General features: G+C 45.1%; 8 non-coding genes across 8 annotated transcripts; 4 read left to right on the forward strand and 4 right to left on the reverse strand.

The window, feature by feature from the left end:
- The first annotated feature begins 815 nt into the window (after nt 1–815).
- On the forward strand, nt 816–897 carry trnas-aga (transfer RNA serine (anticodon AGA)). The gene has a single exon. It is a non-coding gene; the product is annotated as a tRNA-Ser (tRNA).
- Nucleotides 898–1733: 836 nt separating this feature from the next.
- trnai-aau (transfer RNA isoleucine (anticodon AAU)) lies at nt 1734–1807 on the forward strand. Its single transcript has one exon. It is a non-coding gene; the product is annotated as a tRNA-Ile (tRNA).
- Nucleotides 1808–3782: 1975 nt separating this feature from the next.
- Nucleotides 3783–3856, reverse strand: trnan-guu (transfer RNA asparagine (anticodon GUU)). Its single transcript has one exon. It is a non-coding gene; the product is annotated as a tRNA-Asn (tRNA).
- A 5813-nt stretch (nt 3857–9669) lies between these two features.
- Nucleotides 9670–9751, forward strand: trnas-gcu (transfer RNA serine (anticodon GCU)). The gene has a single exon. It is a non-coding gene; the product is annotated as a tRNA-Ser (tRNA).
- A 3058-nt stretch (nt 9752–12809) lies between these two features.
- trnav-cac (transfer RNA valine (anticodon CAC)) lies at nt 12810–12882 on the reverse strand. Its single transcript has one exon. It is a non-coding gene; the product is annotated as a tRNA-Val (tRNA).
- A 451-nt stretch (nt 12883–13333) lies between these two features.
- trnae-uuc (transfer RNA glutamic acid (anticodon UUC)) lies at nt 13334–13405 on the reverse strand. Its single transcript has one exon. It is a non-coding gene; the product is annotated as a tRNA-Glu (tRNA).
- Nucleotides 13406–13606: 201 nt separating this feature from the next.
- trnah-gug (transfer RNA histidin (anticodon GUG)) lies at nt 13607–13678 on the forward strand. The gene has a single exon. It is a non-coding gene; the product is annotated as a tRNA-His (tRNA).
- Nucleotides 13679–14252: 574 nt separating this feature from the next.
- trnav-aac (transfer RNA valine (anticodon AAC)) lies at nt 14253–14325 on the reverse strand. The gene has a single exon. It is a non-coding gene; the product is annotated as a tRNA-Val (tRNA).
- Between the last annotated feature and the right edge of the window lie 7401 nt (nt 14326–21726).

Consider the following 21726-nt stretch of genomic DNA (forward strand, 5'->3'; position numbering starts at 1 on the left):
GGGCTTTGTCAGATGGCTTGGAAAAACGCACTGTGTTTCGGCTCGGGAAACATCATGAGCAGTGTCCTGCATGTTTTCTGTGTATAGCTGTCTTTTAACGCATACAGAATTCATTCGAAATCATTGATTTCTCCAATTAACAAAGGTCCCTTAAAGGATGAGTCAAAGTAACGTCTAATCGGATTCGTTTCCTTAGAGCTGGTTTAGAGTTTGCTCAAGAGTTTACCTTTCACAGATGCGCAAAGAAGAAAGTTGGCGGTGCACGCTTCAAGGCGCCTTACAGCTGTAGGGAGTGATTCGAGACGATTCGTGGCGTGTGCTCGTTCCCATATACCGTACACCACGGGGTGCAGTGCTAGGATGACGTATAATACCGCTTGGGCAAGTAACGGCGTTATACGCAAGTGCGGGACGTGAGGGTTTTCGTTTGTTCGTTTTGTTTTGCTCTGCTTTGCTTTGTTTTGCTTTCCATCGCGTTGGTAAGAGCGTAAATAAAAAGGCGATTCCTGCGTCTACCACTAATGTAAGAGCTATTTCAAGTGCGACGTGGTGCGGCTTTTCAAATGCTTGTGGGCATTTCTCTGTTGTTGATTCTTTTTTTGTGTGTAACAAAGTGGCATTTTCATGTCCGGACGGGGAGACTTTATCATTCCGACATGAAGCCACCCTTAAGTCCTCTGAGGCGTGTCTGTCTGCAAGGCTTGTATTTTGGAAATGTTTTTTTGAAACGGAGAACGACTTTGAAATAGGCTTCCGCCGGCGCCTCGCGATCCAGGTAAGATTGTAGCAAGAACGCAGCGGCAGTGGGGCTTTCTGTAGTCGTGGCCGAGTGGTTAAGGCGATGGACTAGAAATCCATTGGGGTCTCCCCGCGCAGGTTCGAATCCTGCCGACTACGTTATCCGCCTCCAGTCGGTGTGTTTCGGCGCAAGCAAAGAAGCGCGCCTCTTTGCTGTTCCTGGTGGTTTTAAAACGCCCAATCGCTTGTACCCGCTGCCTTGGAAATAAGTTCTTCAGCGTCCGCGAATGGCATTTTGCAGCTGGAACCAGATGTCGACGCGTTTTGCACAGAGCACCAAAAAAGCGTCTTTTTTGAAGGCCCAGGCACTGAGCATTGGTGGTTCAGTGGTAGAATTCTCGCCTGCCACGCGGGAGGCTCGGGTTTGATTCCCGGCCAATGCAGTGGCTTTTGCAGCGAGCGGCTCCATCACTTGCATCCCCTTGCAACTCGCAACTCAAAAAACCCACTGAAGCTAAGCAGGTGTGAGCCAGGTCAGTACCCGGATGAGGGTGAGCTACAGGGGAAAACAAAGCTTCCAGCTGGAAGCGGTGTTAATGGTGCCGGCGGTGGGGCGCTCACCCTGAGGTCTGTGCGGGTCCCAATGCCCCAGTATAGTGACGGAGATGCTGTGTTGTAAAAGGGCGCTGTCTTTTGGATGAGATGTAAAACCGAGGTCACAGCGCTCTGTGGTCATTCAAAATGACCACCAAAACCTTTGACAAAAGCTCTTGGTAATTGATGGTCTTCAATAATGCTTCTCCTTTAGGTACATTTTAAATCAGCTGAAAAATGCTGTGAAATGGGGGGGCACTTCAGGCCAGTGTAGGATTTGGGTTACAAGAACCATGAAACTGCACGAGAAAGCCCGTACACTGAATTACACGGCTTTCTATTCAAAGGAGGACAAAAGAAATTCCCTGAGTTCGATTTTTTGCAGCACAGAGAGGAGCACAGGCCGGTTAGCTCAGTTGGTTCGAGCGTGGTGCTAATAACGCCAAGGTCACGGGTTCGAGCCCCGTACTGGCCAGGTCCTTTTCTCCTCTCTTACCAAAGCTGTTAGGTTCCTTTCCGTGGTGAGAGGGGTTGTCATGCAACGCTGCCACATGGTGCCGACAGACAAGAGTGTTGCGGGAGAAGAGAAAAGTGTTTGAAGATTTAAGAGTGTCTTAGGTGGAGCCAAAATCAAGTGTCACAAATACAAGTGGGAGGATTTCCAATGTTTAATATGGTAAAAATAAGCGGAAGTTATCTGCCGGTCCGGCACAGTCTGCCATGCTTTTGTCATATACTGTAAAGTGGTGTCGAACTGGGTGTCGAACTGGAGCCTCACCATTTGCATATGTGAGGCTCCAGTTATACATCGAGTGTCACATTAAATGACAAAAATGAAGAGAGTTAAAGCAGCTGGAGAGGTTTTCTTACAACTTTTGAGCTGACACAGTTTTGGAAAATGTTTCCTTCACGCTGCACTGTACAACATAGGCAGCCAAGAGTCTCCAAAACAAAACAGAATTGACAGATAGGAGAAAATTCCCACTCATCCTGAAGTTCCCAAAATCCAGCACTGAGCGTAAACAAAGTGTCTAAGTAGCGTGGGAATGCTAACCCTAACCCTAGCTGGAGTTTGAGCAATCCAGCACTGAGCGTAAAAAGATGAGTCAAAGTAACGTCTAATTGGATTAGTTTCCTTAGAGCTGGTTCAGAGTCTGCTCAAGAGTTTACCTTTCACACATGCGCAAAGAAGAATGTTGGGGGTGCACGCTTCAAGGCGCCTTACAGCTGTAGGGAGTGATTCGAGACGATTCGTGGCGTGTGCTCGTTCCCATATACCGTACGCCCCGGGGTGCAGTGCTAGGATGACGTACAATACCGCTTGGGCACGTAACGGCGTTATATGCAAGTGCGGGACGTGAGGGTTTTCGTTTGTTCGTTTTGTTTTGCTCTGCTTTGCTTTGTTTCGTGGTCAAGAGGCGTAAGGTAAGTCGTAATCCAGGGAGAACATTGGTGGCAAACAGTCCGAGGTGAGAGGCGAGGTCCAAAGTCAAAAAGGCAGAAGGGGAGTCCAATATCCAGAATAAACGAGGTAATGGAAAAAATGCCAGGTAGAGCTCTCAAGGAATAGACTCAATACCGAGCAGCGGGAAGCAGGTAAAGATGGTAAAAATAGCACTGTGTACCGCACGGTGGAGTGTGTGCAGGTGGGTTAACTCGTGCGGCAGCGTTTGTTAATAATCACCCACTGCTGGTGCTGATTAGATCGCTTAAGAGTTGGTCTTAACTGCCTGGCGGTCATGACAAGCTCCTCTTTAAGCTGTGGTTTAGTTTTGCAATCATGTTTTTCTAGAGCAGTTATTTATGGGGGTGGGTGGGTCTTTCACAGAGGCTCAGGACAAATCCCCCGCCTGAAAGTCTAACGTGTGCGTTCAGACAGTCACAGGTCAAGAGCCAGGCAGGAGGACAATGGACAGAAGAGCCAACGAACTAAAAATAAAAGAACAAATATGAAAAAGCCACCATCTTTTTCTTTTTGACATTTTCCGACTTTCATGCAAGCCAGGACAAAGTTGCTCGTAGCTACTTGTGGATTCAAATACTCTATCGAGTGCTTTGATGAGTTTTTGCAATTTGATTGTCGTCCTGTCAGCCTGTTTCTGTTTTTTTTTTCAATCTAGGGATGGAAAGTATGAGGGAAATGATGGAGCAATCAATAACCGCTCCGGAAAAATGGCAGAAAGGAATGGTCCGTCACTAAGGACATTTGTGAAGCAGAGGAGTGACATCACCACAAAGGCGACACATTCTGCTGATGGTTTTGGTGAATAATGATTGAGGCGCGTTAAGAGAAAGGTAGCTGTGTCAGCATGCGTAGGCTGCAAAGGATCAAGCAAAGGTTTACTCCATGCTGAAAAGAGAAGAAAAGAAGCACAATGTTTCGACTGTGGAGCCTTCTGCACCATCTTCTTTAGCGGTGATGATGTTTACATTGGAAAAACTGAGACATGCGTCCCTGGGTGGGCTTGAACCACCAACCTTTCGGTTAACAGCCGAACGCGCTAACCGATTGCGCCACAGAGACTGACGGCCGTTTGTGCTCTCTACATTTGCAGGTTTATGGTCAAAGAAAACAATCACTTGCGCTTCTTGCAGCCGGCAATCTTTTTCCACTGACAACCAAGAAATGGATTTCATCTTTCACAAGCTGTATGGATTTCTTCAAAAACAAGTTATTCCAGAAAGGAAATGAATTCTTGCATTAAACTGAACCAAGCTGTACATATTTGTCTGAAATGAGACATTCGGCACAACAAGACACGGAGAGAGGCACCGCTGGTATTCAGACCCAGGATCGCCTGCTTACTAGGCGGGCACTTTAAGCCACTAGGGAACAGCACCAGCGGAGCACCGCGCTTTTACAGACACTTAGACACATCTGCATTCGGTGTGCACTTAACCTGCTCTCTGAGCCCGTTGCCTCCGTCCCATTTAATAGCAGAACTGACGCCAAGAGAAATGATGAGAAATGGCATTTATCGGGCACTTTTCATGTCCAAGGAGCTCAATGCCCTTGACACCTCCCCAAGGCGACAGAGCTGTGCATTCTTTGGCGACACCATTTTTTCTTTTGTTTAATTTCTATACTTATTGATAGAATAAAAACGATATGTCATGTACTGTAAGGGAAATGTCTCTTTTCATGGGGAAAGCTAGCACCAGCAAATGTTGTGTTTAGAAGAAGTGATTTAACATGACACGTGACCTAATTTACCGGAGCAAAAGCTCACCCAGCAAGCCCTGCTTTACTTCTACAGGAGAGAAGTACTGTAGAGTCTGCTAGATGTTCAGCTGGGTAGCTACTTCAGCATGCCTCGGCTGCAAAGGATCAAGTAATAGGTTTATTGCATGCTGAAAAGAGAAGAACGGAAACACAGCATTTCGACTGTGAGGTCTTCTCACACCTGAAGAAGCCTCACACCTGTAAAAGGCTCCATGGTTTTCTTTCTTCTCTTTTCAACATGGAATACACCTATTGTCTGCAAGATGTGACAATTTCATGGTGTTTTGGAAGAAAACCTTTTTTCTTTGAATTCAAAATCAATCGGAATTTCAGCACGACACATCAACACTTTTTCTGTTCTCTGTGGTAGAGTGCAAGCGCATGTTCCATGGGCCAGTGTCGTAATGGATAACACGTTTGACTTCGAATCAGAAGATTGTAGGTTGGAGTCCTGCCTGGCTCGTGAGGCTTTTAAACCTCTCAGGTTCCTCGGTAACAGGTTGCCGTCATGTATATGAACTATAAAAAAGCATTTGCCACAACCCGTAAATTAGCACGCAAGTGCTGGCTAGTTAACACAGAACTGTATGGAGATCATCTCCAGCTCCGAGCTCAATTGCAATGAAAAAACATGCAGAACAGAACTGGAGAGCAGCTGAATTTGTGCTCAGTAGGGTGGGGAGGACTCAGTATTGCTATTGTTCTAATTATTATGAACTGCAGGGGATCTGAATCAGAACATGTCAGTTAGTTTGATCATTGCGTCAATATGTAGGCCACGTTAATATAGAATTATTACTTTGTCTGTCTCTTCTTTGTATATAGCTGAATGTCCCTGACAATTTCATGTTGCCTGCGATGTGTCCCCTCTCCCCACAGCAGTGGCAGATGACCAGCCGTCATCGCTCCCCCAGCATCGTCGCGCTGGGCGTCTCCTCCTCCCCATCTGATTCCCCGTGCGCCCCTCCGTTGGCGCCCACCGGTTTCCTCGAATACGGCATCAGTCTGCTCAGCCAGAGCCAGGGCCTGCTCCAAGGGGACCAGTGCGGCCAGCATCACGTGGCACTGCACCTCAGTCGGCGCCGGGGCCAGGAACGCCTGGAGCGCTATTTCCCGGTGGGCCTCCTCCGGGAGAGTAGGGTAACCCTGGCGGGCTAAGTAGGCCACGTCTGCGGCTGTTACCTTCACTGTTACCTGGATACCTCTTTATCTAGAACTCACTCTTCCCCCTGCCTGTCTGGCTTCTTTTAATCCTTCTGTGCCCGGATTGCAGCGGGTAAGATATTTTTCCAAGAAAAAAAGAGAAATTAAAAAAAGAGAAATTTCACCAGAGCCCCTGCTCATGTCTAATTTTTAGTTTAGAAGGATTCAAGCAGGATTTTGGATGAAAGGCAGCGACCTTAATCAAGCCCAAATCATAATTGAACCCATTCAGAGCCTACATTACATTTTAGTGTTTCATTCTGAGCAGAATGCCCTCACACCTGAAGAAGGCTTGCGTTTTCTTCTCTTTTAAGCATGTGTACAATGCTGTAATACAATTTAAAATAATTAAAAGTTTAAAAAGTATCAACTAAACTCCATTAATATCGAGTGTCTTTTATACAGCTTTTATACAGCTTTTAAGTATAGATTACACTTTTCTAAAATGTATTTAAAAAATAAAAACGATTACTAATCTAATCTTTCCACGTTTGATCCCAAAATCCCAAGAAAAATTAATCTAAACTAGGAGAAAGCTATGCTGAAAGTTTATTAATATACTTAGAAGACAAAGATAACAATTTATGTTGCATTTGTCTGATTGTGAATCAAAAAATACAGTTAATTAACTGCTCTCAGTGACAGCTGACAATCCTCCATACACTCAAGTGAAAAATTAGTAATGCCAATGTAAACGTGGTATTTACAATTTGTTGATAATAGAAATGTTAAGTTCTCTAAAGCTTTTTGAGGCAGCAAAAGATTTGAACACCCTATATTGTAATGAGCTGCTGAGCTGAGAATGGGTTATGTTCCTGCTGTCAGAGGGGGTGGAAAGTGCCCGCGGTTATTTAATTAGTATTACAATTCACACTGATTCCCTTGCAAAGGTATGGACATAAGAATATTCGTGCGTGGTCAAAAAATGGCATTAAGCACTTAAAATTAATATGGTTAATAAGAGTAAACTGGAACATGCTGTAACAAGATCGGCTAAACTGGGATCTATCGCTTACGCCTGAAATTGGAGCTGCTGTCGCAGTGAATAGCGACTAATAAGTCTGTCTTTCTGTGGGGGGAAGGGAATCTGATCTGATCTGCAAACCTCCAACAGAGCTGTTCAACTGGTTTTTGTCGGGCACATCAAGTGTCAGGTGTAAGCGATAAATATATTTAGCTGAAAAGCTGTACAACGCAAGACATTTCAGTACTCTAGGTTTCGTGAAAAAGCACATTGTGCTGCTGTAATACAGTTTAAAATAATTAAAAGTCTAAACAGTATCAGCTTATGTATGGGTTGTAATTTAAAAAAAGTCAAAAACCGCACTCAAAATGCAATTTAGCGCTTTCTGGCAAGAGGAGACACCCAAATTAATAATGTAACATGCTACTGTTTGTACATGGATATAGTTATAATGCTATTTCCTTAGACACGTGATTCCATGTTTTATTTTGAATCCCCGGCGGAACCGGGCATCCATAAGAATCAAGTACTGTAACAGGTTTATTCTATGCTGAAAAAAAAGAAGAAAGTAAACACATTCCATAAGAATCAGCGCCTTTATATAGCGCCTTTAAATGTGGCTTCTCAAAACGCTTTACAGGATAAAAACAACAATAACAACAACAACAACAACAATATTGTGTTTCATTGCACTTTGACAGATTGTCTTTAAATCAACTGTTGATTTAAAGTTTGACAGTAAATGTTTATATTGTAACGCATACAGCCTCCATTTCTTATTAAAAATGTAGCCTAAGAGGGGGGGTCTGCTCTCACAATCCTCCATATACTCAAGTGAAAAATTAATAATGCCAATGTAAACATCGTATTTACAATTTGTTGATAATAAAAATGTTAAGTTTTTTAAAGCTTTGTGATAGTTTACCCAGTTTACCCATTGTTATTAAAAATGACTTGGATTCGAACATGTTGTGATATTTAGAAATATAAAAGTCAATTAATTGTCAATTTCCATATTTATGTCTTTATTTAGCGGTTTCATTAGTGACAAAGGCTAAACTTTCTTGGAAAAATGTCTTTGCTGTCTTGCTGATACGTTAAGCTTTCTAAACTCAGCCACAAAGTCATGTGACTGATTTTTTCGCCCTGTTTCGTTGGTTAAACGCAATGATCACAAGCACCACCATGGTAACTGGGACATGTAGTTTTTAATTCAGATTGAATTATAACTGTACGTACTGTAGCGGCGAGGCTTATTAATAAGACAGAATTAAGTGTTGCTGTGCTTTCCCAAATGAGGCCCCATCTCCCTCTTCATCTCTGTGGTGCAGTCACAGAGAAGCTATTCATGCAGACTGATTTAAAGATGTTTTCTTTTGATAAGGTACAGCTCCCAAATGGGGATGCACTTAGCTAAGCCTGGCTATCATGATCAATGGTCATCCATTGGCGCCTAAAGGTCTGCAAGATTCCAAGAGAGAGCCTCATCCAAGTGGTCTACAACCCCAAGGTCAACATCACCAGAGCACCGTCGCAAGCTGAACAGCAAAGCCTGGCATAGAGCCAGAGAGCGCGGATTAGACAGCAACAAGCCTGCAACTGCTTCTTTGTGCCCGCAGGAGATCTGAATCCCCAGAGATTGGATGAGTATTCAACTTCACTGCATGACAGCTCGAGAATTCAATTGTTATCCCAACCAGTTGATATCAATTTAATTCCTAAGAGTTATGTACTTGTTTTGAGTATCTAGTGTAGAAGTTATAACCAAGTTCATTTACGAAACGGTCTAAATGAATGATATACTGAACGTATGTCCTCTTGATATATGTAACTCTTTGTAACTGACTGAATATATACCTTTTGTATTCTGATAACCCTCTCGATAAGATCTGTTAGGTTTACATGCATATTCTATGTATTAATAAATGTATCCTCGTGTATTAGTACCTGTGTGTGTGCGTTGTTTGAGTTATGTCGCATGGTTGGATTCTAAAGCCATCAAAAGAATCAACTTTGTGATTTACTGCTACAATGAATAATTGTCTCAGTAAATCCCAAATCCTACAGAACTAGTGCCTTCAGAGAGCACACTACAGATGTTACCTATTTATCGTTGAACAGGATGTATGTGATGTGGCGACTAGGTTCAATTTTGTATCCTCTTTAAAAGATTAAGGATTGGGGTGAGTGTGATTTACCACCCTTTCAGCTAAGAACCCGACGTGCGGACCGTTTAAGCTGCATAGACTCGGTCGTTTAACTCTTCTCCATTAGCAGGGTTAAGGTTAAAGAAAAAAACATTGCTGACCTCTTTTTTTTTTTTGCCAGCCGCGAGCGCTGATTAGCAAGGTTTGTATTTCATGTTTTGCAAGTTGCATCCATTTTAAGAAAAACAAGTCGTTCAAGACAGGAAATGAATGCTTGCATTTAATTAAGTCTAGCCGTAGGCGGTTGTCCATAATGACCAGTTCTGTTCGAAAAGACAGAACAAAAAAGGCACCGCTGGGATTCAGAGCCAGGGTCTCCTGTTTACTAGGCAGGCGCTTTAAGCAACTAAGCCACGGCGCCCCAGGAGCGCTGTCCTTTTGCAGCCACTTGGACACACCACTCAGACACATCTGCATTCGGTGTGTGCTCCGCCTGCTCGCTGAGCAAGTTGCCACCTTTACATACAATAGCAACATCAACACCAAGAGAAAGGGTGACAAATGGCTTTTATCTGGAACTTTTCATGTCCAAGGAGCTCGATGTGCTTTCTGTGTACAACAGGGCCACTGATCTCCACACTGGCCATTGAATCACAGCAGTGGCTTGCTGGCTTGACATCTCCCAAGGAAAATGTTGAAATCGCATGTGGAACAGGAAAATGACCCTCGAGTACGAGGGAAAAAAAAGAAAAAGATCATCTGGAGCGCGCCAACCCATGTCCGGACAGCCCACTTCTGTCGATGAGGTGGCCGAGTGGTTAAGGCGATGGACTGCTAATCCATTGTGCTCTGCACGCATGGGTTCAAATCCCATCCTCGTCGCTCTCCATATCTGACACGTGTGCCCGTTTGGCATTGGCCATCCTGTCGTTTGCTCCGGTTCTAGAGCTGTACATTTTCTAGCGGTGGCTGAACATGGTATAGTAGGCTAACGTCGGTATCGAGCAGTAACAGTAATGGTATTTACGTGCCGCTGCTGCCAAGTAGCTCTGGTTTGAGACCGCGTTTTCACTTACTTGCAACGCAAACAGAGAAAGCGATTTTTGACAGTCTCTCGAGAGACTGCGCTAGGTGTTTAGGGATAGACTTTGTCAGTTCCCCCTGGGATGGTGGCCTCTCAAATAGTTTGTGATTCCTCTAGACGTTTATACAGTAGAAGCCTGCTTCGTGGCTTAAATCCAAGCTAAGGAAACGAGTTAGAGGTCTGATGCAGAACTGCGAATTCAATGAAGGGGAACACTACAGTACATTGCACTGTATGTGTGAGGAAAGCTGCCCCCTTCAGTCCCTTGTCGACCGAACAGAGGACTGTAAAGGATACCGCCAAGAAACTTAAGGATGCTGGTTGGAATCCAGCTCCAAAGAAGCCCCTTTGGGTGTTATGTCATCAAAAAGTAAGAACAGTGAATCTCCCTTTGATCAAAAGCGCAACAGAGCTGTTTTCTGTGGAGCAGGTTTCAGACCCGTAGACCTGTTTTATTTGTAGGGCAGGGCGCATTCCCAAACGCGAATCTCCTGTTTTAGAAATGCTTTGGGCGGCGTGAAGTGAAAATAAGAAGTGGGCTCCAGATGCACATGGAAGCAATCAAGTGTTTCATCCGAGCTGTTTCAAAGACTGCCCAAGAGCTTTCCTTTCACAGAGGCGCAACGATTAATGATGTGGGTGCACCCTTCAATGCGCCTTACGACTCTAGGGAGTGATTGAGACGATTCGTAGCGTGTGCTCATTTCTCTCTATTCCCCGTGTTGCAGTGGTAGGATGACGTAAATTACTGCTTCGACATGTAACGGCATTATAATCAAGTGCAGGAGCTGAGCCACGGCGCCCCAGGAGTGTTGTCCTTTTGCAGCCACTTAGACACACCTTTAGAAAAACATTTTGTTAACAGGCATTCTGCCTCAGCCTAAACACCTATAGCTTGCAAAGCGCATGCTATTAGACAGGCACCTCTGCAAGACCTTAAGAGTCTCTTAAACTAGTGATAGTAAGGTGTTCCCAATGGGCGATGTTCGGCTTTCAAATCATCTCTCCGTGGAAGCGCCGAGATGCAGCTGTTTAAGGCTTAGAAGCAGGTGACTGTTTCACTACCTAGCTGATCACTGTCAGTCAGGGAGCTCAGAGGTGAAAAGCCTGTCTGAGAGACAATTCGCCGTCGATCAGTTCAATATGTTCCGTACCAGCTCGGCGCACCCGAGATCATCTTGGTAGCCGTGTAGCTCATATGAGTGAGAGCGTGTGTGTGTACCACCGTGATTGGATGCCGGCCCTTCTCAGGTCACAGTAAACCTTCTGCTCAAAAAAAGTGAGGTAAAACCTCACTCTGCACAGTAAAACCTCAAAAAAGTGAGGTTTTTTTTAATCTCTGACCAAGGGAAACGTTTCATTTTTTCAAAGAAATGTTTGTTAAATAATGAAGTCATAGTTCTATGGGATTCAATCATAGACCGTGTGACATGGAAGTCAGGAACCTAACCCACAGCGCCAACAGCACAGTCACATGCTGAATGCTGAAAAAGCACTACAGAAACATTATCGACAGACAATGTACAGTGTGTACTATTCTTGTGTTGCGGTACATGAATATAATTATATCGTTATTAATTTCTAATTTATAACTTTATAAATTTACTTTATAAATTTATTAACGTTATTAATTAATTTCACGACGCACAGACAGGGCGCGGGGAGCCGCCGCCTGCAAACACAGCTCCAGGCAGGACTCCACTCCGCAGGAGCCGCAGAAAAGAGGAGATGGGCAGAGACCTGAGCTGCTGTTGCTGCAGACGCTGTCTTTTCTGCACTCGGGGTAGGAGTGAATGTTGAGTTGCCCTTAGAAATGAAGCAGAGCACTTCAACGGCACGGGTGTGTGTGTGTGCGTGCGCCTGGTGAGTCTGGGAGACAGATCGAACCTGGGCTAAAAGAGAGGGGGCTTAGCCCTCTTCCATTTGCTACTTCAAAGTTGTACAACCCATTTGTATCTGCTAGGCGGCGCAGTCGTCGTGCACAAAGAACGCTTTGAAAAGCGTCAAAGGCAAGTCATTCCGAGTTGGTCGTTTGTGTTTTCCGTTCAGACGCGAAAAGCTGAAATGATCTCTCGGCTCCTCGGTTGTCATTTCTGCTCCGTAATGGAATCACAGCACGCGTCGCCTTCCAGCACGCTGGGTCGGGACACGATGCCGGGGGTCGGAGCGTGCGCTGTCTTCCTCGTTAGTATAGTGGCAAGTATCCCCGCCTGTCATGCAGGAGACCGGGGTTCGATTTCTCCGACGGGGAGTAGCTTTTCTTTTACCTCCTTAGAGAAAGAACTGCCTTTCACTTCTCTGTTTTCTTTCACAGCGTCGTGCACCTTTTCATTGCTCTCGCTTTCAGAGCCTCCGCACGGCACACGACTCGACATCAGGAAGCACATTGAAGTGAAAGCAGGGAGCGCTGCGACATGCACTGTGCAGATCCCGCCACACTAAGAGGTGAGTGGGTCTGTTCGATGCACAAAGAACGCTTTGATAAGCGTCAAAGGCAAGTCATTCCGAGTTGGTCGTTTGTGTTTTCCGTTCAGACGCGAAATGCTGAAATGATCTCTCGGCTCCTCGGTTGTCATTTCTGGTCCGTAAAGGAATCACAGCACGCGTCGGCTTCCAGCACGGTGGGTCAGGACGCAATGCCGGGGGTCGGAGAGAGCGATGTCTTCCTCGTTAGTATAGGACCTGTCACGCGGGAGACCGGGGTACATCAGGACGCGCATTGAAGTTAAAGCAGGATGCGCTGCGACATGCACTGTGCAGATCCCGCCACACTAAGAGGTGAGTGGGTCTGTTCGATCACAGCGCTAGGCGAATCCCCAATCCCCTTTTGTGCGTGGCGACAGAAAAAGTCTGGTCTGTTTCCGCCCGGATTCGAACCGGGGACCTTTCGCGTGTGAGGCGAACGTGATAACCACTACACTACGGAAACTGTGGTAAGATGTGCCCAGCGGCCCAGCGCTGAGCTTCACTAATGCGATTCAGCTGCTTCCAGTGCCTTTATTGGAGTGCGCTGATGGACCGTGCTCTCTCTCCAGAGACCAGCACGCCTGTCATGGACGGAGCAGGAAAGGCGGCGTCACATTCTACAGCCCTCTCCAAGCAATCGACGAAATCGGGCTACTGAAGTGGAGAAAATCGCCTCTCCAGAAAGTGCAAATATCATCTTGGAGAGTATAAATCCTATTGCCGAAGGTCAGCCCTGTCTACCAGAGTGACCCTCCCACCTCCTGCAGCGATGGTCAGCTCGTCTCACACGCGAGAAGTTTCGGCTGGAAACAAGCGCCCCCTCTTCTCGCACGTTTTGCACGTTGAGTAGTTTTAATGCGGCTCCTTCATACACAGTGCTGATCTTTTGGAAAGCAGGAGGCAAAATTGACACGTTCCCATACCAGGAGTCGAACCCGGGCCGCCTGGGTGAAAACCAGGAATCCTAACCGCTAGACCATATGGGAGTGCACAACCCTGCTGTTCAGGGCATCATGCAAGCAAACTACATAAATATGAGAAAACACACAAGAGAGTTGTCACTCAGAGTGTCGAAGGGTCGATGTATACTGGGGCTCAGTTGAAATGCAACGTCAGGACTTTCCCGAATTATGTCACACGAAGAGAGCACAGCCGTTTCCGCCCTGCCACGTGTGTATCGGTAACTCGCCGTGATCGTATAGTGGTCAGTACTTTGCGTTGTGGCCGCAACAACCCTGGTTCGAATCCGGGTCACGGCAGAATAGGGGCGTCTGCTTTTACTACTTGCACGAATGAAGGCAAAAAAAAGCCAATTGATGTGAACGAACGGTGCTTTACAGAGGAGTACTGCCTGACTGGATCGTTGATGAACGACAGAGACCACTCCGACCTCTTCTCGGGTTTCTTCAATGACTTACTAAGGATATTCTTCACATTCGCCCATGCAGGGGAAGCCAGTTACACCAAAGCAAACGCAGGAAAGTGCAATTCAAGCAGAGACCAGGAGGGACTTGTTTACACCGAGAGTGGTCGGAGAATGGAACAATGCGCCCAGCCCTGTTGCTGGAGCCGATTCTTGATGAGATCTTGGGCTCACTAAGAAGCCCCCGCTGGATGCTAATCTTTCTGTTGTTCTTGCAGGTCCTGCGCTGCTTTTGAGCCGACAGAGCTCGTCCTGATCTGTCGGCACAGCCCAATTGCAAATGATCGGCTCCGCATACAGAAGGAACGTGCGTTTGGTACAAGAGTGCATTAAGGCAGCGGAAATACATTGGGAACAAATGACCGGTCGCTCAATACCTCTGTGAAGTACAGGAGCGTGCAAAACAAGGCTGTTTCCGCCCGGTCTCGAACCGGGGACCTTTTGCGTGTTAGGCGAACGTGATAGCCGCTACACTACGGAAACCTGCAGGGACCGCTGCTGGTGTCTCATTTGCGTTTCGGGCTGAGAAAGGGAAGCGTCACTTTAGGCAGGGGGCGCTGGAGAGAGGAACAAAGGGCTCGATGAAACAAAATGCCGAAACCCGGGATCGAGCCAGGGACCTTTAGAACATACTCTCACGAATCGTTAGAATACGTGCGTTTGATCATCAATTGCATAACAACCACATTCGTTCGACTTGAGCCATCAAGCTCATAGTTTTCAAATCTTGAAAGCTGTCATTGAGCACATCATAGTGTGCAGTACGCCCCGTAACTTGCGTACTTCAACAGAAAGAAGAGCAGACAGCTCCATAAATATGCGAGGCGCAGAGAGTGCAAGGCGAGCCGCACACGTTTCGGTGGCTGAGAGAGGGCAGTTTTTGCTTCTGCATTTCCCAAGTAAGGACGCCTGACAACAAGCGATCGCGGTGCTCATTTACGACATAGTGGTGATGAGTTTTCAGTACGTGTTCTTTTGAACGAGCAATGAGGTTGCTGCCTTGGACAGCTGACTGCACGCTCTCATTGTGCCACGTGATGAGTATTCACCAGGCTCGTTCAGTCATTAGTCACATTCCATCGTTTGCCATAAGCAGATGCTGCAAGGTGATGTGGATATCAGTTCCCAGTCTTGTGGACGAGGACAAAAAGAGCACACAAGGGCTCATCCGCGAGTTGAACCCAGGACCTCCCACACCCTAAGCGAGAATCATATCCCTAAACCAATGAGCCACGGCGGCACTTGCCATTTTATTCTGTCAACGAGCTTGAGGACGGGGGAGAGGCATCATTCGCTCGTCCAGTCAGACCTTCATCAATAAGTCAAGAAAGCCGCAATTACACGACTGCCTTGCAGACGAAGGGCAGTGAACTGCACCCGGTAAGAGGGGAACAAGCGGCACTAGGCGACACTGAGGCATGAGCCCCAGTGAGGGGGGTTAGCTTGCATGGTACAGCGCTCTCTTTGCACGCGAGAGGTAGCGGGATCATTTCCCACGTCCTCCAGGTGTGTGCTTAGAGCTTGATGTGCCGAAAGGTGTCCTTTAGCCTGTGGTCACGCCTTCTATGGAGAGCGTCATGCAGCTGTCAATCATTTCGCAGCCACGCCCCCTCTTCATCTTCTCTCTGCCTTAAGCGTCTCCGCCACTCTCTCTTGACATTTCATGTCAGCATGTCAGAAGTCCGAGTGACGTTTTTAATGGCTGAGTGAGGGCACGATGCTGAAGCAGAGAGGCCACTTCAGCCAGAGAGACTTGTGCTAGGTGAGATCTGAAAAACGGACTCGCAACAGAAACAGACCAAAAAAGTATCGGTGAGATCAAAAGGCAAATGCAACATCCAGCAGAGGGCGTCTAAAGATTAGGGAACGGGCGACTGAAATCCATATGAGGCAAACTTTCCGGCTGTGTACTGCAGCTGGCCTCGTAGGCGTAGTTGGTAGCGCGTCAGTCTCATCGTCTGAAGGTCCTGAGTTTGATCCTCACACGGGGCAGGGCTGCTTCCTCTCTTGCTCTTTTCAAACACTTGCGGCAACTGTTCGCTCATAACCACGTCTGGAATGCGTGACCTTTACACGGGGGAGAAGCAACGCCGCATCCCTTTTCTAAAGAACATTCACATTCAGAAATAAGTCAAGAAATTTGCCATTACTTTAGCTCGCACTGCTGTCAGCCTGCCCATGTTGCCAAAGAAAGATTCATTCGGCGTCAACATGACAGAACAGCAATCACTTGAAAACACTGTTCCACACTCCGTAAGCAAGAACTTCAGTGTTTGCAGTCACCCGATATGCCGATAGTCAAAGGAGCACAAAACACGAAGCGTCAAAAGACAAGATGAGTTGATGGAAAGAGCGTTGAATTGATGAGCACAAAAGTTCAGCTCGTACAATAGGCAACGAAGGTCCCGGCGTCATCATCGCACTTGAAAGGACTGCCTTGCAGACTAAGGGCAGTGGGAGGTTGCTGTTTTGAGATGGAGGCATTGGGATGGTGGGCCGAGATCTATTCTTCTTAAGGAATTCTTCATCGTGAAAGATCGGTCCACAGGTCATCCAAAGAACTTACAAATTTTTGGGACTCAGGGAATCACGTGCTTCCGGAAGGGAGTGAAGTGCTCAAACACATGACATGCCCCCTTGATCTCACATGCACAATTCTGCTGCAACATGCACAGCTACCGTCCACACCAGGCAGTGGGGCTTCAGCAGAACTTGCTACGCTACCTGCAATTACATATCCAGCTGCACACATATACATGGCCCCTCTGTCCTTTTCAGGATCTCAAAAAAAAGCATAGCGTGGTTTTCCTGCAACCCGATTGACCGCATCTCCCTCAGAATGTGCCCCGTTGCATTCATTGCTGAAGCAGGATGGAGGCTAACGGACATGCCAAAACAGTTAGGCTCAGCGATCTCTCCAAAATATTGTGGTTGTAGTGGAAGAAATATGGTTTAAATTGTACCTTGGTATTTCAAACTCTCTCTAGAATGTTATCCATTTCTATTTTATTTTGACAGGAACTGGCTAATGACACTAGATGAAAAGAGAAGAAAGAAAACACAACGTTTCGGCCGTGGAGCCTTCTTCAGGTGTGAGGGCTCCACGGCTGAAATGTTGTGTTTTCTTTCTTCTCTTTTAAGCATGGAATAGACCTATTACTTGTTCCTTTGCAGCCTACGCATGCTGACACAGCTCCCCACCTGAACTGCTAATGATGCCTGGTAGTTTGTGGTACTTGGGTATTGTCTTATGTTTGCTCAAACTGCATATGTGTGATTGCATATTTTTGGGTATTTTCATATGTCAATATTTAATTCACTGACATTCCTGTATGCTTGGAAGAAAGGTAGATTGGATTTGGAACAGGACGCCTGCCCATATTTGTTGATCATTGTTGGGCTGGAAAAACAGCCACAAAAACAGTCATAAAAAGTGTATGAAAAAAGCTCTCTCCAATATTTCCCGTCTCTTCGCCATGGTTACACTGCCCGTTCTTTCCGTCTTTTGTCCTTCTACAAAGATTCCAGGGCTCTTTTTCCACCATCTTCTTCTTCTTCTTTTTCACAGCCTTAGTCCCAGACTGTCCTGGGGTCAGCTGCTTTGGTTGCTCTTCTCCATTTGTCTCTGTCGAGCACATCTTCCTCACTCACTTCACATACCTCCATATCTTTTCTCACACAATCTATCCATCTTTTTCTAGGCCTGCCTCTTCCTCTGTTACCTTCCACCTCAAATTCCATTACGCTCTTTGTTACTTCCTCAACGTCCCTCCTCATGATATGTCCATACCACCGTAACCTCGCCTCTCGCATCTTCTCAACCACATTCACCACCCTACATCGTCTACGGATTTCTTCATTTCTGATCTTATCCTTCATTGAAATCTGCAGAATCCATCTCAACATCCTCATTTCAGTTCTTCTCATCAAGTTCTCTTCCCTCTTTCCAACTGCCAAGCATTCAGCTCCATATAGTAGTACAGGTCTAATCACAGTCTTGTACATTTTGCACTTTAACTTTCTGGGAATTTTCCTGTCACAGATTATTCCAGTTATCTCTCTCCACTTGTTCCATCCAGCTTTCACTCTTTGTTTTACTGCCTCCAGTGTTTCTCCTCCCTTTACCAGTTTTGATCCAAGGTATTTAAAGTCATCAACTTGTTTCAGTTTTCCTCCATTTGTCTCCTCAACATTGGTCATAGTATCTCCTCTTCTCTCCATTACCATTATTTCAGATTTTTCTGCATTCATTTTCAGTCCACCTTTTTCCAGACTCCTCTGCCATTTGAACACTTTCTCCTGTAGTTCTACTTCTGAGTCTGCCATCAGTGCCACATCATCAGCAAAGATGAGTTCCCAAGGCACTTCTGTTCTTACCTCCTCTGTCAGTGTGTCAATAATGTTTATGAAAAGGAAAGGACTTAGTGCTGATCCTTGGTGTACTCCAACTGTGATTTCAAACTCTTTTGTCTCTCCCTGTTGTGTTATCATCTTCGTAGTTGCATCTCTATAGGTTGCTTGAACTAACTTCACCATGCTTTCTGGTACTCCTTTCTTCCTCAAGCACCAATAAACCACCTCTCTGGGCACACGGTCATATGCCTTCTCCAAGTCCAGAAAGGCCACATACAGCTTTTTCCCTTTCTCTAGTGTCTTCTCCCGTAACTGTCTCATCACAAAAATGGCATCTGTTGTGCTTTTCCCCACTGAGAATCCAAATTGTGAGTTGTGGATCCTGATTATCTTCCTGAGTCTCTTGTCCAGAATTTTTTCCAGGATTTTCAATCCATGTTCCAGAAGTTTTATTCCTCTATAGTTTTTACACTCCATTGGGTCTCCTTTCTCCTTGTAGATGGTAACCATACTGCTTTTTGTCCATTCTTCTGGAATTCTCTCTTCCTTTGCAATATTGTTTAGCAATCTCGTCAGCCACTGAATCCCCTCTTTTTCCACCATAATATCAGAATTTTTTTTTTCTCTTTTAAAGGCTGTAGGTGGGGTGTGATGGACTGTACCACTATCATAGAAGATTTTTTCAGGACACATCGCAGTTCCATAGTAGAATTTATCAATAGTAGAATTCCATAGGACATTATTTACCAACATATTACCCAGTGTGAGACTCTGCCAGTAAACCTCAGAGCATTGAGTTCTCCACTGATAAAGATGGCTGTCTGAAGTCATGAAATCCACTGCTGGGATGCCTGAGAGACATTAATTGAATCTTGGCTGGAATTAGGCTTTCTATTAGTGTTGATCTTTGGGAATTATGTGGTAAAAAGGGAAAACTCCTTTACTTTAGTCACTTTGAATGTTCAAATGTACAGAACCTGCAAAACTAAGCAATGAAAAAAATCCATCACCACTCTCATGATAGCATAACTCATAGTCTCTGCTGTTGTGTAACAATACACACTTTCAATTTTCTTATCGCCTGTCTCCAGAGAGAATGTTGTTAGTGCTGATGACCTTGAATTAGACCTTGTTGACTCTGTAAAACAATCTTCCTCTGCTTAGATTTTCACTCAGATTGATTTTGTTCTCAGATTATTCCTGGCAGGACTGAGTTTCTAGGAAATGAAAAGTGAAAGAAAAAGTACAGAAGATCAGCCCTTGAATATACAACATTGTGCAGTGAGATTGTTAAATGTATTAGCTGCTATCCTGTGCTAGAGCCTGTCGTGGTAAGCAGTGGATGACAGGATCTAGCACAGATACTAATGAAACACTGTTAATGAAAGATAAAACACTTGAGTCTTATTTTAGTTTTCCATTTCCCTTTCATTTGTGATGTACTGTACAACAGGCCACAGAACATGCACAAAAACAGATATGCACACATTCACACCAGGCAATGACAGTCTGCCCAGTCAGAATCTGAGCTGAGGTATCAGAATTCTGAATTCCCTGAATTCTGTCATGGATCATCCACAATAAGGGCAATATTTGAACACGAGGATCCCCAGGAGAGAGCCTAGTAACATAAATCTTGGAGCAAAAGCAGATGATTAACTTCATAGTTTGTGTGGTTGAGCCAAAGTTGAGCATGAGGATATGTGAGTCACCATTCTTAGAAATGGATCCAACTTCAGACAGGCGTCAAAAGTAAGAGTATACAGTGCTGGGGCAATGACACTTCAATGATCAGAAGGATAACAAGAGTTTTAATGCATTGAAATTGATTTTCTGGTGATGCACACTGTCATGGAACTATTAATTTTTTAAGGATCACTTACTGACGTCAGACAGCTGCCAATTCTCCAGACTGGAAGGATGAACAGTTTATCCCCCTAGGTACCATATTTCCATATTTCGAAGCATTGGAATAATACATGTCATACAGCAACATAAAAACAGGAAGACAAGTATCACAGCCCCTATAATCGGTGTTAGTAACTTAAAAGAAAAACATTCCCCCTGGCCCAAACAGTGATTCTAACCAGGAGAGAAAAGCCGGTGTATCTTTTATGCCTCTCTCTTTATTCACCTTGTCTTTTAGTTCTTTCAAATGCTGAATAGCGAGCGTAAGATTTCCGTAATCATAGTCATTAGCTGAAATATATGTACAACAGGAGTCTCCTACTAAAGCACAGACTCCTCCAGATGCTGCATTTTGAAGGTCCAGCACGAACCTGTTCTGAAGTGCCATTAATCGAACTCCCCTTAATTCTTGTTTGATAGCGTCTAAGCCTTCTAACGTGATATTAATAAAAGAGTACATTTCATAAAAAGTCGCATGGGTGAGGCTGTAGAATGAGGCATTAAAGCACATATATAACAAGATGCATTAAATTTCTTTAACTTTACAGTATGATTTATAAATTTATACCACAAATTACTCATATCCCCCTCATTATCAGTTTCATTCAGCCAGTTTGTATACAAAGAGGCTTCGTGTTTAGATTCTTCCTCTTTTGGGGTGGTGACAGGCTTCTACATAAAAAGGAAAAAGGCTGTGCACATCAGTCCCAAGCAGGTTATCCCCATCTGTCCTTGTGGAGACATCACTCCTGCGCTTTGCTCAGTTCGTTTGTGACCTTTTTACAGTGGGAAGCATGAATCCAGGGCACCATTTCTGTGACCTTCACAGCAGTGGCAGTGGTCAGCAGCACCTGGTACAGCCCCCTCCACCTGAGTGAACACCATTTCTTTTTCCTGAAGTCTTTCACCAGAATCCAGTCTCCTTATTCACTCATTAGTTCTTACAGCACAGGTAAATCCCTGTGGGCTGGAGCCCAGCATAATCCTAGGCTATTTTGGTCAACATTGGTCAACAGATCGGTCAACAACTGGGTAATAACTCTTAGAAAAATCTACACATTGTTCCCCTGCCTCAGCTGTGACATTTTGCAGAACAATTCTAGCTGAAGTTGTAAAATTTCTCTTTGTTCCGTTCCTGCAAAACATCTTATTATGAACAAACAAACCACAATAATCATTTGCATCTAGGGGAATCACTCCCAAGGGTAACCCCCCTTAAAACTATATTGTTCTACCCATCAGGTTCTGCCACTAGATAAGAGAACCTTTCCCATGAAATCATTTTTTGACCTTCATGATCCCTTCAGGGCGTACAATTAGCACAGAAGCAGCAGCTTTAGTCCACATGTTTTTCAAACAGGATATTAACGATATGATCATAACGAATAATACCAGACCCACAAATATGTATTGAACCAGAGACCCTCTCCATGTTCCTAGCACAGACTGTAGCCATGCACCAATGCCCCAATCATCTGGATTGAAGGATTTACGAAGAAAATTATTTTTGCAGTAATTAATTTATTATATTTACTATATTTATTATACACGTGTAAATTAATTACTGCGAAAATAATTTACTTCGTACACTGTGCAGAGAGCCGTATACTCCTAGTTGCGGCA

The sequence above is a fragment of the Lepisosteus oculatus genome, unplaced genomic scaffold, assembly GCF_040954835.1.
Source record: "Lepisosteus oculatus isolate fLepOcu1 unplaced genomic scaffold, fLepOcu1.hap2 HAP2_SCAFFOLD_40, whole genome shotgun sequence".
Classification (NCBI taxonomy): Eukaryota; Metazoa; Chordata; class Actinopteri; order Semionotiformes; family Lepisosteidae; genus Lepisosteus; species Lepisosteus oculatus.